Source organism: Ursus arctos, unplaced genomic scaffold (assembly GCF_023065955.2).
Source record: "Ursus arctos isolate Adak ecotype North America unplaced genomic scaffold, UrsArc2.0 scaffold_17, whole genome shotgun sequence".
Taxonomy (NCBI): Eukaryota; Metazoa; Chordata; class Mammalia; order Carnivora; family Ursidae; genus Ursus; species Ursus arctos.
This window is the reverse complement of record NW_026622841.1, coordinates 14100811-14117493: the sequence shown is the minus strand read 5'-3', so window position 1 is coordinate 14117493 and position 16683 is coordinate 14100811. Positions and strand designations below refer to the sequence as shown.

The following is a 16683-nucleotide window of genomic DNA, read 5'->3' as shown; positions in this document are numbered from 1 at the left end:
ACATCAGGCTCCTCAGCTATGAGCCTGCTTCTTCCTCTCCCACTCCCCCTGCTTGTGTTCCCTCTCTCGCTGGCTGTCTCTATCTCTGTCGGATAAATAAATAAAATCTTTAAAAAAAAAATAAAAAATAAAGAGTGAAAATTGGATAAGGAAAGAACATTACAGTTTCTGTAAATCCAGAATACTATAGTTGAGCTGCACAGTAAAAAAAAAAAAAAAAAAAAAAAAAAGTGGAACTGTACCTGAACCATAAACAGTTTCTGGAGGTATTGGTTTATTAACATACAATTACTTCAGTCCATTTATCATGGAGTATGTGTATCTCCTGTGTGCCCTGTGTTCTCTGAAAATGTTTTCCCTTTTCCGCTGCACACCTTCTCCAAAGACCATGTCTACTTTCTGTGTAAAGTTCATTCCATTACACAACAGTTATGTTTTTAAAAATTATAAATAGCTTCCCATGGCTATTTAACAACAATATGGCAGGATTTCAACATTTTAGCAACTTGTGCAACTGTCCAGTGCATTCCAACAGTGTACTGGTTCCACAACTCTTTCTTCTCAGCCACCTATCAAGACTTTTTTTTACTACTTGTCTAGAAGGAAATATCTTGTCTGTCCTTTAGATAACTTTTTAACCTTGTTACATGAATACACAGAACCGGGGCTTGCAATCATCTTTCCTAGATCCCACTACAGGGTTTGTCACCCTAGGGCAGGTGAGGAGATATTCTTTGAGTGTGTTATGTTCTGGTGCCTTTATTGACATTAGTCCATGACGTGGAGGCATTATAGTGTCTGACTGCCCAGAGGAATCCTCTGGAAAGTGTTCACCCACCAGCTGACCCTGACTTGCTTCTTCCTCAAGTAAGTACCTTGGTGGGAATGCAACTAGCTCACAGCAATCTATTATTCAATATTAAGGGAGACACATACATCATCCGCCCAAACTTTGGGGAACGTCAAATCCTCCTGTTAGTGCTGCCATATACCCAGAAGCTACAAACCGACTGTACTGGGCTGAATAGTGCTCCCCGAAACTCATTTTCACCTGGAACCTGGGAATGTAACTTATTTGGAAATAGAGTCTCGCAGATGCAATCAAGTCAGGATGAGGTCACACTGGATTAGGGTGAACCCTACGTTCAATGTGACTGGTGTTCTTATAAGAAGAGGCAAATTCAGATACGGATACATATACACAGGGGAAGGCCATGTGAAGATGGAGGCAGAAATCGGAGTGATGCATCTACAAGTCAAGGAACACCAAGGATTGCCCGCAAATACTGGAAGATTCTTCCCTAGAGCCTTCGGAGGGAACCCATCCCTGCGGAAACCTTGATTTTGGATTTCTAGACTCCAGAACTGTGAGAGAACAAATTCCACTTGTTTTAAGCCACCCAGTTTCAGTATTTTGTTCCAGCACCATCAGCAAACCCATCCACCAACCAAGTAACAGTCCATTGCCAACACAATTCCACACCACTTGTCAGCTTCCTGAGGGCAGGAACTGTGTCTATCCTGATCACGATTATATCTCCACCACTTTCAACAGTGCCCAGTACCTACGGTGAACTTGATAGAGTTTGGTTGGAGACAAGAGGAGCGAGTTCATCTGATCCTCAGAAAAGCCCCAAAACGACATTTGAGTCAGCATCAGCCCCAAGGCTCACAGCAAGAAGAGGGCAGGTCCAGGCCTTCAAACCAGCCTGCGTTCCCAGTGAAGAGCTGTCTGATGTTCTGGGCTCAAAGTGTGCGGTGCCATGCCCGAAAGTTTCTTGGATTCCCCAAGTGTGAGGTCAGCCTGCTTGGGGAACATCTCTGGCCTGTAGGAACTTGACCTGAGGTAGCAGAACCTTCTTATGTTGTTTCACTGGCCTTTGGCGCACCTCTCTTGGTTTGGTGGCCACAACTGAAGCTCCAAGTTACCATAAGAGCAAAAATTCTTGGAAAACCAAGTAAATGCAGTTCCTTATCCCTTCCTAAACCAAGAATCCAGCTTTTATATGACTTCATGCAGCTCCAGGTAAATGATAAAAGAAAAACAGGACCCAGCTGACAAACTGAGCAGACCTCAACTACAGCTTAAGAATGTGTCGTGAAGGTCACATTATTATCCACAGCACGGCTCAAGGCACCTTAAATGTCGCCAGAAACACAGGTAAATTGCCATTTTAGATAGTAAGTGCCAACAATCTGGAATTATTGTCCAGATTCTTGGCAACAGTTGACAATTTCAAATGTTTCAGATTGCTATGGAAACATAACCAAAATACCAGTAATTGTCCATAATTTCTTACCCTGAAACTCAAATCCAACTCTGATTTCCATAATTACCTAGACACAGTTCTAAAAAGTGCTCATAAAACCCAAGGATCTTGTTCTGCCCAAGGCAAAGTCAAATCTGAATAATCCCTCTGGATATCTGCCTGCCAATGGTGCCTCAGCTTGTCCTCAGGACTCCCGTCCAGGAGAGGAAAATGCACTCATTGTGCTGCACATGATGCTGGAACGGAGCGGAAGGGTTGCATCATGGGTCAGAGCCAGGGGAGCCTCACACTCCCAGACAGACCTTGCATTGTGTAAGAGCTGGTTCTTAAAGGGCGTGAGTGACAAGCCAGCAAGTCTGTGTCTTTCAGACCGAGGATCCTGCATCACCCAACCCTGTGCTCGTCACTGAGCACTGGCCTGAATTGCAGAAGGGAGGCCATGCTCCCAAGGCCCCTCTTTCCTCCAGAGCCACCAGTGTCATCTCCAGGGCTTACCATCTCCCTTGATTCTTGTGATGAGGTGAATTGCATATTGTTCTGTCAGACACGAAATGAGAGTCTAGGCCTGAAATGTTCCTTGGTCAGAGCATTCAGTGTCTCCCCTCTGCTACCTACTAAGGCTCCTACTGTGGCTCTTTCTGTCTACTGACAAGCATCCTGGGATCTTTGCCCTGAAGGTAAAACCACTCTCCTCCGATGTAATGGTCAGTACTTGCTCTGCACCTCCTCACCTCCATTCCACTCCTAGACCGCAGGATTATCATCCCCAGGGCTGTGCTGAAATTACCCGTGATAATGACGGGGACTTAGTAAGGCTTGGGAAGAATCCACTGTACGTCTTGCTGATTACTCTTTTTTCACCTTTATGTAATAATTCAGATTGTTAATGACTCCTTGCTTTGAAAATCTCTTTCCATTTAGTTTTACTACTGTTTCTCCTTCTCCCTGTGGCCACTGGTTCTGTTTCATCTGCTGATTCTTTTTCTTCCACTTGTCTCCCACATGTTAGTGTTCCCTTAGGTTCCATGCTTGGTCTTCCTCTTCAGATCCTCTATATTTATCCTGGGTAATATCATCCATGCTCAAGGTTTTCTCTGCCACAAGACAGCTTTGCCAATGACAGACAGTCTCTATCTATGATCTTTCCTGGCTCTTCACTCGTTAGTCACCTGCTTACACTAGGCTTCCTCTTAGATATTGTGCATACTCAACAAAAGCAACAACATGTTCAAGGCTAAATGTTCTCTTTCCCACAATGCTCTTCTTCAAATGTCCCCTTTCCTTGTTTATGGTAATACTAGTCAAGCCACAACCCTGGAAGTCCTGTTTCACTCCCCCACCCACTTTATCTCGCCTACCCCAAATTGATCACCAACTCAACTTCCTAAAGCAGTGAACTCATCCCTCCATAACTGCCACAGTTCCAGTCTTTCCAGTTTCTCACCAATGACGGCAATTGCCTCCTGGAGGCTTTCTCCACATACCGTTGGGCTGCTTCTAGTCTATATCGCCAATAGAATCTTATTTCTAAAAATGCACATGGCTTAATGTCACTGCTGGCTTTAAATCACTCAGGGGCTCACCTCTGTCTTCAGTGTATAGGCCAAAGTTCTTAGCATGGCTATCAAGACCTTCATGATTTAGACCTTACTACTTTTCTGATCTCATGCCTCAACATCCCCAAATACACCTGCATTCCATCCAAACGAGATCTACTGTCCATGTCTTTGTGGCTTTCAACGTGCCCTCCAGCTGGTGCCTGTGACCAGTTCCTCTTGGCCAATGACTCGGCTTAAGCATCACCTCCTCCAAGAAGACTTTCTTTTGACCCACCTCCAAGATGAGGTAGTGGTCCTTTTTCTCTTTCTTTTCCAGCTTTATTGAGATATGCTTGACAGATAACATTGGGTAAGTTGAAGGTAGACATGTTGATTTGATAAACTCCTACATCGCAGCATGATTACCGCATAGCATTAGCTAAAACCTTCCTCCTGTCTCCTAATTACCATTTCTTTTTTGTGGTGAGAACATTTAAGATCTACTCTCTTAGCAACTTTCAAGTATATAATACAGTATTATTAACTATAATCACCATCCTATACATTAGATCTCTAGAACTTACTCATAACCACAAGTTTGTATTCTTTGACCAACACCCCCCCCCCCATTTTCCCCATCCTGAACCCCTGGTAACCACCATTCTAGTCTCTGTTTCTGTGAGTTTGGCTTTTTTAGATTTGACATGTAAGTGAGATCATAAAGTATGGTCTTCTCTCATCAATAGCTGCCTTTCTTATGATATGTTAGACACCCTGTCCTCGCCTATGTTATGGGATATTCACCCTACCTTGTGATCACGGTTTGTCTAGACCTTCTCCCTCCACTAGACTATGAGCGACTTGAGGACAGGAATCAGATTTTGTCTGTCCAGCTGTCCACCACTGCCTAGCCCAGGGCTTGGCATAGAGTGGTGCTGAGCAAACCTTTACTGAACGCGCGAGCAGGACAAACAAAGTAAATATGGAGAAGTATCAATAACTGAGGACACAAAAGACAGCAGTCCTAGATAGTATAAGAAAAAACAAATAGAAGGAAAAAGAAAAAACACACAGAAGGTTGTGTTTAGAGAGTGTAAAGTTCAAGCTGCTAGACGTGGTGATAGAGTTCATTACCTAAACAGACTATGTATCACACTGCAATGGTAACTACACGCATTGGCTCTCATTCCATACATAGTTAAACCTTAGCGTAAAAACCCGGCTGGCATTGTGGTAGCACAGTGAACAAAACAAACAACTCTGCCCTCCCCACCTCCGCCTGATGCGTGCAATTTACCGTTATTGTTTCAACACCTCGTACTATATTCCAGGCATTATCCTAAGTGCTTCATAAGTATATGCATTTAATCCTCGTAAAAGCCCTGTATGGTTGATGTTATTCCCATTATACAGAGAAATCTAAGATTCACGGAGGTTAGGTAACTTGCTAAAGACCATACGGTATGTGCTAGAACCAGGATTTAATCCAAAGTGTCTCCGATGATATACTCTCCCTGCTCTTCATCATCATACTCAAACAACAACACAACTTTAGCTTGAAAATCACTTGTATTCTATTCAAATATTTGGTTATTGGGGCCTCCAGATAATTCTAAAACTATGTAGGAAGTTTATTTCAACTCTCCTTTTACAGTTGGTACTATTAGCACGGGGAGGAGGATCTGTAATAAAAATTGATCCAAGAAAATATAGAAGTTTTGCAAGTGAGCATTTATGTTCCAAAGCCATAAAAGTATGGCTATTAGTGTGATTTATCACCCTCTTCTGGTCTTTGGAGCCTAGAGAATGGGGGGATGGAATGGTTTTGAGAGGTGAGAATTTTACCTTGAGCAAATCGTGTGCTTTGGGTGAGCTCTGCTTCTTCATTTTCACAAGGGCGATGACACTCAGGAACGGCAGCATGAATATGATGGGTATTCAAGAGGCCACTTGCTACTCGGGGCAGCCAAGTTATTCAAGGTGTTCGGAAAAATAAATCTGTATCCCATCGAAGTGTTCTTTAACAAATGCATTCTGCAGGGGGGAAAGTAGTTTTAATGCAGTGTTCACTTTGAGAGTAGAGATAGAACCTGAGAGATTAAAAAAAGAAAAAAAAAAGTCAGTGGCAAAACCAGTGTCAAAAAGGTAGCTGCTTTTCAGTGTGGTTCCAGGAAGGCTTTCCAGAACCCCCAGGTAGGGAAACATTTGTACTGCCCTGGAAAACCAGACATTGTCTAGAGCATACCTGGCCCCGTGATCTGGTTCTGAGTCTATGGAACTATTTGACACTGTTCAGCATGTAGGTAGCTGATGGCAAACGCAAGAGAGTTTTCGTCAGACACACACAAATGAGCTGTCTGGTGGAAGGACGCCCCTCTCTTCTTGTGGAAAAACCAGTTGGCCCCTGTTCACACATTCATTTCAATATCCCTTTGCTCTTTTTTTTTTTTTTCTTTATCTTATGCCTTCCTGGCTCTAACAGACTGGTTTTCCCATTATGAGTAAAATAAGATCCTTGACATGAGTTCATGTTTATATCCTTTTGAGGTTATCTCCCTTTTATATCCTTTTGAATTTATCTTTATGACCGAGAATTCACCAGGGAGGCCATGCCTCTGGTTCTGCCCCCTCCCCCTTGACCTGGTTCTGAACGGAGCTCCGAAGTGTGCAAGTTCCCAGGCGTCGAGGCTCAGGTTATGAGTCTTGTGCTTGGGAGCAGATAACTGTTCACCTTCTGCCAGCCTGAGAACTCCACAGGTTGACAAACGGCTCCTTTGATGTCCTGTTCAAAAGGCGAGGTATAAAGCACTGCTCAGAAAGGCAGAGCATTTTCATCAGCTTTAGTAAAGTATAATTTATACACAGTACAAGTCATCAGGAAGGTGACTTAAAAGCTATGTGATGGGTTTTGACAAGCATGTAGAGCTGCCCAGACCATCGGCACAATATAGAGATAGAACATTTCTATCCCCTCAAAAAGCCCTCGTGCCCCTTTGCATTCTGTCCCTTCTCCTGCCTGTCACCCCAGCAGCATGGATTTGCTTTCTTTCACCATTACGTTTGCCTTTTCTAGAATGTCATATAAATAGGATCGCACAATATTTAGCCCTTTGTGTCTGGCATCTTTCACTTGGCTTAATCCTCGTGAGATTCATCCGTCTGCATCAGTAGCTCGTTCCTTTTTATAACTGAGTGATATTCTAGCGCACGGCTTTGCCACGATGCGCTTTTCCATTCACTAGCTGACGGACATTTGGATTGTTTCTGGTTTGGGATTTTTGTGAATAATCAGTGGGATCACTGGGTCATATATACACTGGGCAAGTGTATGTTTAACTTTAAAAGACACTTCCAAACTTTTCCGAAGTGGTTATACCATTTTACATTCCCACCAACAGTACAGGAGAGTTCCAGTCGCTCCACACCCTCAGCGACACCTGGCGTTGTCAATCTTTTTAATTTTAGTCTTTCTGGCAGATGTGTTGTGGTGTCTCATTATAGTTGGGATTTGTGTTTCCTTGATGATTAACGGTGCTGAGTGTCTTTTTGTGTGTTTATTTGGTATCTCTGTACATCTTCTAGGGTGAGATTTCTATTTAGATTTTCTGCCTGTGTTTTAATCAAGTTGTTTATCTTCTTATTGCTGAGTTTTTAATGTGCTTTATGTATTCTGAACACAAGTCCTAGTATGAGATGTGTGTCCTGCAAATATTTTCTCCCAGTCTGCAGCATGAGAAAGCCATTACATTTTGACAAATAAGAATTTTCTAATTCAAAACCTCTGCAAATGCAAACCAGCCCATCATGTCTAGTCCTTGATGTCTGCCGAGCAGCAGCCAGCCTAACAGGGAAGGGAAATAACAACGTGAAGTTCCAGAATTTGGCCTCAAAGGAAGCTGCTCTTGGCTTTCACCCCACCCCCCAACTCTCGATTTTCCTGCATTTTATTTATTCCAGTTATTTTCTTTCTTGGGTTACCTGCTTCTTGTAGTTCTTGTCATTTTAGGCAGAAACATGTATACATCTGTCTCTTTCCCGACGCAAATGAGTATCTTAGCTTCTGTGTTTCCTTCTGAGCCCAAAGTATAGTCTCACAAACCACGAAGCTGTTCGTGTGGAAATTGTTCCTAATTGCTCCCAGTGCAACCTCTGGATGTACACCTTTAGCCTTCTAGAGACCACCTTCTTATTCTCTCCTGGTGGCTTTTTGGACAAGATTGGAAGGGTATAAGGGTAAAGACACAGACACCCTGGAAATAGCATGAGTTGTTGCTGTGAGAAACCCCATCGGAGCCCCATACACCGAGAGCAAAAAGCCTGTCTCTTGGGAGCTTCTGTCTCCTGAGCCTTGCTTCATTAGTCTATGCTTAAGCTTAGTGTGTGTTTTCATGCATAATGCAACCTTTTCCGCACCTCTAACATGCTATCAGCAGCTTCTGGAACAGTTCAAATGGGTCAGATTTGCATTAGTCACTGTTCATGGGACTTGGGGAGCAGCTGTACTGCTCAGGAAGAGAGCCCGGGAGACTTGTTTTGAGTTTCTGCTTAGCCTGTTCCTGTGATACTAGAAAGGACTGGAAGTTTTTGTTCCTAGGAGTTTTCTGATATTTGTGAATGACCTTATGAAAAAGTATCCATTAATAGCCTGTTTATTTTTAATTATTGTATTAAACATTCCAGCAGAAAAATACAAGATCAAAACACCCAAAGTCTGCATGCTTGCTTCCTAGCTAGAGTTTCGGAACTGCTTAGAAGCTTATAGCCACCAAATCCCACGGCATTAGTATCTTAGGAAAGCGTGGAGGACGCCGGTCCCTGGGAGATCCCTTCCTGGGTTTGAAGGCATTTTGTACTCTATCAGGCGAAAGGAAACAGACATCAGCCAAATACAGGCAGACTGCTCAGATGCTATAAAAGATTCCCAGTAGAGCTCCTTAAAGCTTTTCTGACTGATCTTCGACTTCAAGGTTCTGCCCAAGCAGACGGCCCTGGAAGCTGATATGTTCGAACGGGGCTGACAGCTCGCCAGAATCAAACCAGCCCGGACATCTGACAGATCTCTTCCCCAGGCTGAGATGAGTCAGGGGGCCCGGGCTTCAAGGGTCTAAACACTCAACCCAGGGATTCCTGGGACTCCTGGCCAGGTCGGAGCCTCGGGGACGGGCAGCTGGAATCAAAGGGGACTCCTTTTCCCTCTGCTGACTATCTAAACATTTAAGACAATATTTAAGTAAAAATCACCATTAAACTCAAAGAGTGAGCTTTTGTTTACGTGCCTAGAAAGGTCATTACCAAAGAAGACCCAGTGACCTGACCCTGTAGCTCATCTCTGTGTCTGTACGCTCTGACGCATTAGACACACTCTCGCTTCAGAAAGCCCTTAACGTTCAATGGGCTCTGGACTCAATGGGATCTAGGTCTGCTGACATAGAGGACCTGGGAACAGACCCTCAGAGAGCATACAGAAGTCTGCCTTCTGCCTTCCACACCAGGTTAAGATGGAGAGGTGTCAGCAGTCCCTAAGGGACTTCAGACAGGAACCGCAAATTTAAGGGACTTTGGACGATTGTTACCGGCCGAAGTCTGGGAAATGACGAGGTCAGGTGTTTGCTAAGCTATTCAATGAGGCTGCATGAGCAATAAGAAGAGGTTCATAGGGTTTTAGTGTCACTGAGGTTTCCAGGGTAAATTAAAGAAAGCAGTGAAGTAAGAGGAGAGTGGATTTAAAAATTAACCTGTGTGTGAATGTACTATGTTCAGAACAGGAATTAAAAAGCAAACAAGGATTAATTGATTCCCCTCCTTCCCCAGAAGCAGGACGCTGGCATTTCAGGAGCGAAATTGATTGGCTGAGAATACACTCTGCTGGGTAATTAAACAAGGAGGCCGATCAATACTCAGTAGCTGGGATTTAGATACCCATTGACAAGCTCACAGAGGAATCCAGAAGGGAACAGGAGAATTGCTATTTGGCTCAGGCAAGGTTGGATCCTAGGGTTCCTGAGTTAAAAAAAAAAAAAAAAAAAATTGCCCCCCCCCCCAAATAAGTGCCTTGCTTTAAAAGCTCCTTTGATTTTAGTATGAACCCAAGCAAAACTAAGGATCCCCATTCCGAGCATTTCTCTTAGTGGCAGGTGACAGATGTAAAGGGCCCAATTTGTGATTACATGGTTCACTTATGCAACTGCAATTAAGCTGCCTGTTACGTTCACGCAGCTAAATAAAAATTACAACCGAGTTACTTATTAGCTACCTTGAACCTGCCTCCCTAAGAGCTAGAGGGTTAGTGAGAGAGAGAGCTGGAATGGCCTGCCTTGCTATCTGTTGTGGTTTTAAACCAGCAGGGTCATGAGCATCCTGTGTGTCTGAACAGCCAGCTGCCCAGAGCTGCCTCAAGGCTCTCAGACTCGTGAGCCCACCAGCCACCGGCCAAGGCGCTCGGCTCCTAATCGCAGAAACCTGATCTAACTCTCCTACAAATAAGTGATAGGCCCTGGACCCTTCGACATCCACCAGTGAAGGTGGAAGGTGTCAGGCAGGGGAAAGAACAGAAGCAGAAAGAGATTTTCTTCAGAGCACTTGGAGCCGTTATGGGGGTTTAGAGCGTAGACATGACCAAGGCTGTTCCATCTGTTACTGTTGTTTGTTGACCTTGGGGTCCTCTGGGGAAGAGGGGGAGGAGGAGGAAAATCTAGGGGTCATAACTCACAGTTGGCCCAGTGATGAGGGCCACCTCTCAGGCACTCATTGGGATTTCATTCTCTCTCTCTCTCTTTTTTCCCCTGATTTCAGGAACGGATCTCATACAGTCATTGACACTGAGGTATAAAGGTCTAAGAAGATCTATAGCCTAATCCCGGATGTTTACATTTTACCTGGAAGCTGAGCTTTGAGCAAGAAGAATTAAAATATAGAAATGGGAGCAGACCTCTCCAACTCTTCCCGCACCCCCAATCTGTGGTTTTTCATGCCTCAAAGGCAGATGAGGCTGCTAATCAGATTCCGCCTGCACCTCTCACATAACCTTAGAAATTTCTTTTCCAAAGTCTCTTCTTCTGGTCAGTTTCTTCTTCATGCATTACTTTCAAAAGCCCAGACCATACTGTCACCTATCAGGTGGCCAAGAGGTGTCAGAAGAGTAGCCAGAAGCCCCAGGCCAAGTTAAGTTCCCTGGGCCCAGAACTGTCTCCAAGGTACCTTCTAAATCTGTCAAGGCCAGTTTGGAAACAGACGTCAGGCCAAATGGGAAAGTTGAGGGAGCGCGCACAGAGAACAGACTGAGCCTAAGCCCGAAGGCAGTTTATTGCTAATCCAGTGAGTGGCTCCAAACAGACAAGACCACATGGATGTTGGCAAAGAACACAAGGAAAGTTCTATCTTTACTCCAGTCTGTAGACTGTCCTAGAACAAAGGAGCAAAGGTTCCTCAAAACATAAACACAGCTGACTCTCTGGAGGGAAGAAGTCTCTCTTTTTTAATCTGTAAAACCAGAGCCCATGGGGACCAGGCCCAGGAATCTGTACTTGTGGAAGGCTCCCCAGGAGAGTTGATGGTCTAAATTAAAGCGACGACAAACAAAACGCCAAAGCAGGGCACTTTGTGTTAGCTTTCGTCCTATGGTGCTGTGAACATCAACAATAAGGAACGTGATATTTATCTTATTTGTTGACTCATTTTTTAAACCAGCAGAAAGATGCTGAGATAGGAGACCATGCTCAACAAGCAGCTCCAAATCCCACAAAAGACCTGTTGTTTCATACTCTAAGGGTCACCAACCGCCGACAGTGCCAAGGCCAATGAAAATACAGTCGTGGCTTTGCTTTACCTTGTCTTTCCCTCGATGCATAAGAAACCCTTTTACCCAAGCTAAATTACAGGCCAGGAGGCCCTTTTTGTTTCTGAATGGGGGCTGTTCTGGGGGTGAGACAGAAGGTCCCAAGCAGAAGGGAGGATCCGCGGAAGTCTGAGAGCTGGAGAGTGAACGTTGTGGACCCCACACGGAGCTGCCCTCGGACATAGGGGAGAGGCTGATTCTGGTGGACAGAGAAGCTGTGTCTCGCTCACCACGGAGCCCATGTCAACACCCGTCCTAGTCCCTCATTGATGCTTTAACAGAATACCACCAACTGGGGGGCTCGGCTGAAAGTTACTACTCACAGTTCTGGAAGCTAGAAGTCTGAGCTCAGGATGCCAGTGCAGTGGCTTGGAGGCCCTCTTGTGGATCTTGAACTTCTTGTATCCTTAGTGATGGAAGGGATGAGAAAACTCTCTGGGGTCTCTTTTACAAGGGCATTAATCCCTTTCCCAAGGCTCTGCTGTCAGGACCTGATTGTTTCCCAAAGGCCCCACCGCATATCATTCCCTTTGGGTAGGGGTGGGGGGGGGTTGGATTTCAACATGTGCATGGGGGTGGGGGACAAACCTTCAGGCTGTAGCAGTAGCCATCACTGGGTGGAAGCCAGTCCATCCTCTGTCTGAGGGCAACCACCCACCGGCTCCCTGCCCCCGCTCCTCTTTCTCTTTACTTCAACCCTATTTGCTTTCCCGGCCAACCTTCCAATCTCCCAGTCATCCAGCCTTTGAGTCCATGAGATACCATGAAAAGAGAAATCGACTTGGGGTCTGAAAACCTGGGTCTGGATCCTGACCCCATGACTTCTTGGCCATGTGACTCTGGGCAAGCCTCTGTGCCTCTGTTTCTAAGAACTGCCCAGTCCACCCTTGGGGCTCCTGTGGGGCTCTCACGAGCTGTATGAAGTGTACTTTGCCCATCTCCATGGACATACGCTCTTGTTTTTGACACTCCCTCCCGCTTGCCACCACATTCCATCTGTCACCAAATCTTGCTGATTCTGATCTCCTTTGGGTCCTTCCCAGACATTCTTGCTTTTCTTTTTTCATTGCTGCCTCTGCCCTCCTAACCTCCTTGCTTGAGCTGACCCGAACCAGTGGTGCTCACGGTGGCAGTCTTCGGTGGTTAGAGGGAGTGAGGGCCATAAGCCTCCTCTCCCTCCACCCCTCGACCAGGTGGCCCGTTACAATGAAAGCAAGTCTCAGACAGAGTCCTGACACAGAGACACTTCACAGCCAGCAGGAACAAACATCAGACCACCTGGTCTGTAAGCTCGGCAGAGCCCCAGCTCTCCTTCTTTTCACTCGGAGCAGATGTGACAAGAAGCTAGCAGCAAGATACAGTTAATTGGTCTGATGACAGGATTCTCCTTAAGCAGATGGACACAGGATTTAGCGGAATTCTGAGACCTGGAGGCCATTCCAAAGGATATGAGCTGCTTAAACTCGGCTCATGCAAAGGCAAAGCCGCCTATACAGCAGGTCTAACCGAGCCAACAAACATTGCTCATTCCACCAATGAGAAAATACAGTCTAACACCCTGGATGCTAATTATTATACCTTCTGCTGTTCATTGGAAATAAATATAATGAAGTGTTAGCATCAGCCTCTGGAATATCATAGAACTACCCCTAGATGACCCCAGATAACTAGGAAACTTCAAATATTAAATATTAAATAACTATGCCTAGGGTAGCAATTAAACACACTTAAATACACATCATCGGCGCATTGTTTAAACAGAGTTCCTTCAAAAAAAAATTACAGATAATATAACAGTGCCACACACAGACTTTCACTTCTTATCAAATTGTCCTTCCTTCCTTTTGAAAGTATCCCACAAGCATTAGTGCGTTTCTCCCCTTCCTCTGATCTTAAGTGAGGCCTGACTCTCTGTAACAATCCTTTATTCCATAAGTGATGCAATATTACCTTCCCATTCATTTATGCAGCAAACATCTGTACCCCAACACAATAAAAATTCATGCAAGCTGGGAGGGGAGGAGCCAGGTAAAACCACGCCCCGACTTCCAGCAGCTCCCAGACTGGCCAAGGGGCAGGCATCGGAGCTGACAATGATAATACAGGACAGCAGACCCACAACAGAGCTGTGCACAGGTTACTTTGACCAAAGAAGGCAGTCATGGGAGGGAAGGTGTCCGAGGAAACTTCCTTCCAGAGGAGTATTATAATAACTGGAGGGAACCTTGGAGAATGAGCGAAGGGCAAGGCTGTGCCTTTCAGGCAGAGATCACACACACACACACACACACACTCACACTGCAATAATAATCGCTAAACCCAATTGCATTCCTCCCCGCCGCCCTTCCCCGCAGCCTTCTAGTGTATCACCTCCCACAGTTCACTTACTCCCCAGACAATACCTGGAGGTAGATACAATTATTATCTCCATTTTGCAGATGAAAGAGTGAGGCTTCCAGCATTTAAATCGCCTGCGTAAGGTCATACCGCTAGGAAGTCGTAGAGCTGGGATTTGAACCCAGAGCTTTCTGACTCCTAAGACATTACATTATTCTCTGTTCAGGAGCTACCTACAAGCAATTGAGTGGGTGTGAAACTGACGTCAAAGACAGATGGTGCAATCAAGCTGGAGAGGTAAGTCAGCCAGAACAGAGGTTCAGGATGCATTCTCTCACCCTGAGTGTAACCACCTGAGTCAGCTCCATTTCTGTTTCTACCGCAGACTTAAACACAGAGGAGAGACTCAATAGAATCGAGTGACTGGTTTCAGGGGGAAAGAATTTCTGGAATAGATCCTTGTACCAACCACCGGGTAGATTCCCTCCTTCTTTGCAAAACGAGCTGGTTGGCCTTTAAAAATAGGGCTTTCAGCATGCCCAACATCAACAGACGTTTGAGTGTCTTCCGTGAAGTACGCACCGAGACTGACAGTGGGGATTCGGCAGGGAATAAAAGACACAGCGTCCCTTCTGTTAGAGAGTTTAAAACAACCTTCTCCTAATTTGACCTCCCTGGTTCCTGAAAAATGCCAGGGAAATACCAACCACCAGCCACAGTGGCTCTCACAGTGGGCACCCCCAGAGAGATGCCCTACATTGCATGGTCCCAGCGTCTCGTCCCCGGGCCCCGGCCAGCTGGCTCACCGCCAGCCCCTCAGCCCGCATCGTCACTGCTAGGTCCCCGCCCCCAGGGGGCCCAAGACAGTCACTTATCTGGCCACCGAGAGCTCATCCAGGGAACATCCTCTGACTTTCTAGGGTGACTGCAGCCAGGAACACCTGCTGATTGGACACTGTCGCCCAGAGCGCTGTGTGCTTTGGCTTAAGAGCTCAGCCTTGGGCAAGGCAGCAGGATTTTTCCCCTAAGAAGAATGTACCTCTATTCAAACTCCACACTGCAGGCATGCCCACGGTGCCAAAAAGGAACAGGAAAAAAAAAAAAAAGGATTTAAAGCAAGAGCATTTTGACGTGAACTCTAGCTGTCAGACCTTACTGTCTTTCTTACTCTGAACCCCAATTATGTTGAATGTGAAGACTGACAAAATCCTCCGGATTGTGTGTGAACCGAGGTGGGCTGGGGAAGGAAGGTGCCCAGAGGCTGGGTGTTCTTTCTTCCCCCAGCGTGGCTGGGCAAAGGGAGGAGAGAACCGTGACCTAAGCACTCAGACAGAAGGCAGAGCAGAGGCCCCTTGAGAGGGCCTTTCGTGGCTATTGTAGGACCATACTGAGCTCAGGTTTCTGTGGGAAGTGGCCTGTCTCCGCAGCCCACCCTGGAGCCCACCTTGTCTCCGACCCCACAATGGGCTCTCGTCGGAGTGTTGTCCCATCTCCAAGCCTCCCTTACAGACGTGACCTTGTCCCCAAGTGCCCCACTCCTGCTCCTCCCCCATGCTGAGCCAACTGTCCTTGCCAGAGCCTCCGTCCCAGGGCTTCTGGGGCAGACAAGGCTGTGTATCTGGGGCACCAGCGTCTCCCAGCCTCAGCTCTGAGCCTGGAGCTCCTTTACGTTCCCTGGGCCCTGCTCTGGGGAGCCGTGGTGGGGGTGACTTGATCCTGAGCCGTTCGCTTAGACGAGACACATCGCCAGACTTGGAGCACAAGGTGTATCCCTGCACGTGGAGCTGCTGGGTTTTAATCTTTTAAATATATATAAAGCCTTCTTAGCAGGACCATAGTCCAGACTTGGCCTGCAGTTCGCCGGCACCTTTGTGATATTACATCGGCCTTCCTCCAGGATGATGGTGATCTCCTCGAATGTCTCGACATTCAAACAAGCTGTTCCGAGGTGATGGCTCTGCCTGGGTTATGACGATGTCGTGATCCAACAAGCAAACATCTGTGATCATAATTAACTAAGAGAGACACTTAGCCAAGAGGGAACAAGATCTTCCACCAAATGCTTCTTAAAATAGAATTCCTTATCAAAATAGATAGACTTAGCAACTTATAAAATAACAGTATTCAACAGCAACCGCCATCCTAATCATGGTTACTAATTGTTGAGGACCTACTAAGTGCCAAATACCATGTGCTATGATTCACATGTGTTTTCTGCTTTGACTCCTATGGCGGCAGTCCGCTGTAGAAACCAACGCAGTCCAGGGGTTGGATGAGGTCATTGTGTCGTTTAAGATTTGAAATAAAATGGGCTTAATGCCCTATCTTAAATTCTGGGGGAAGGCCAAGATTCTGGCAAATTCTCAGGCAAGTTCCAGCTTGTTCTGAAGGCATTACTGGCTCCTGTTTCCACGTCTGTCCCCTCCCACAGGTCTCCTCTTTCCCCCATCTGCTGTGGCCCAAGACCTTGGACATGGCTCTTCCTGTGATTTCTTTCCAAATACATTCATCCAGTAGCTTCGTGTTGAAGCCAACTTCGCTGAAGCTTTAACACAATGGAGAGACTTGGCCTTGAAGCAGCATGATGTCAAAATTACCTGTATCCATAAAATCCAGCATGACTCACCTCGTTTTCAAGTCTTTTGGCCACCTCATCAAGTATGAGTTGTTTCCCATTGGCCATATTTCTCCAATTCTGCTCCCT

The 16683-nt window shown here is 45.9% G+C and overlaps 1 long non-coding RNA gene across 3 annotated transcripts in view; it reads right to left on the bottom strand.

Moving 5' to 3' along the window:
* Positions 1-14930, bottom strand: part of LOC113253476 (uncharacterized) — a 37840-nt gene extending 22910 nt beyond the window's left edge. For 2 of the 3 annotated variants that reach the window (XR_007189917.2, XR_003315435.4), the window contains exon 1: positions 5654-14553. This is a non-coding gene — a long non-coding RNA (uncharacterized LOC113253476). Of the gene's footprint in view, positions 1-5653 lie in introns of all 3 variants that reach the window. The other variant, XR_008959774.1, reaches the window with a different exon arrangement.
* Between the last annotated feature and the right edge of the window lie 1753 nt (positions 14931-16683).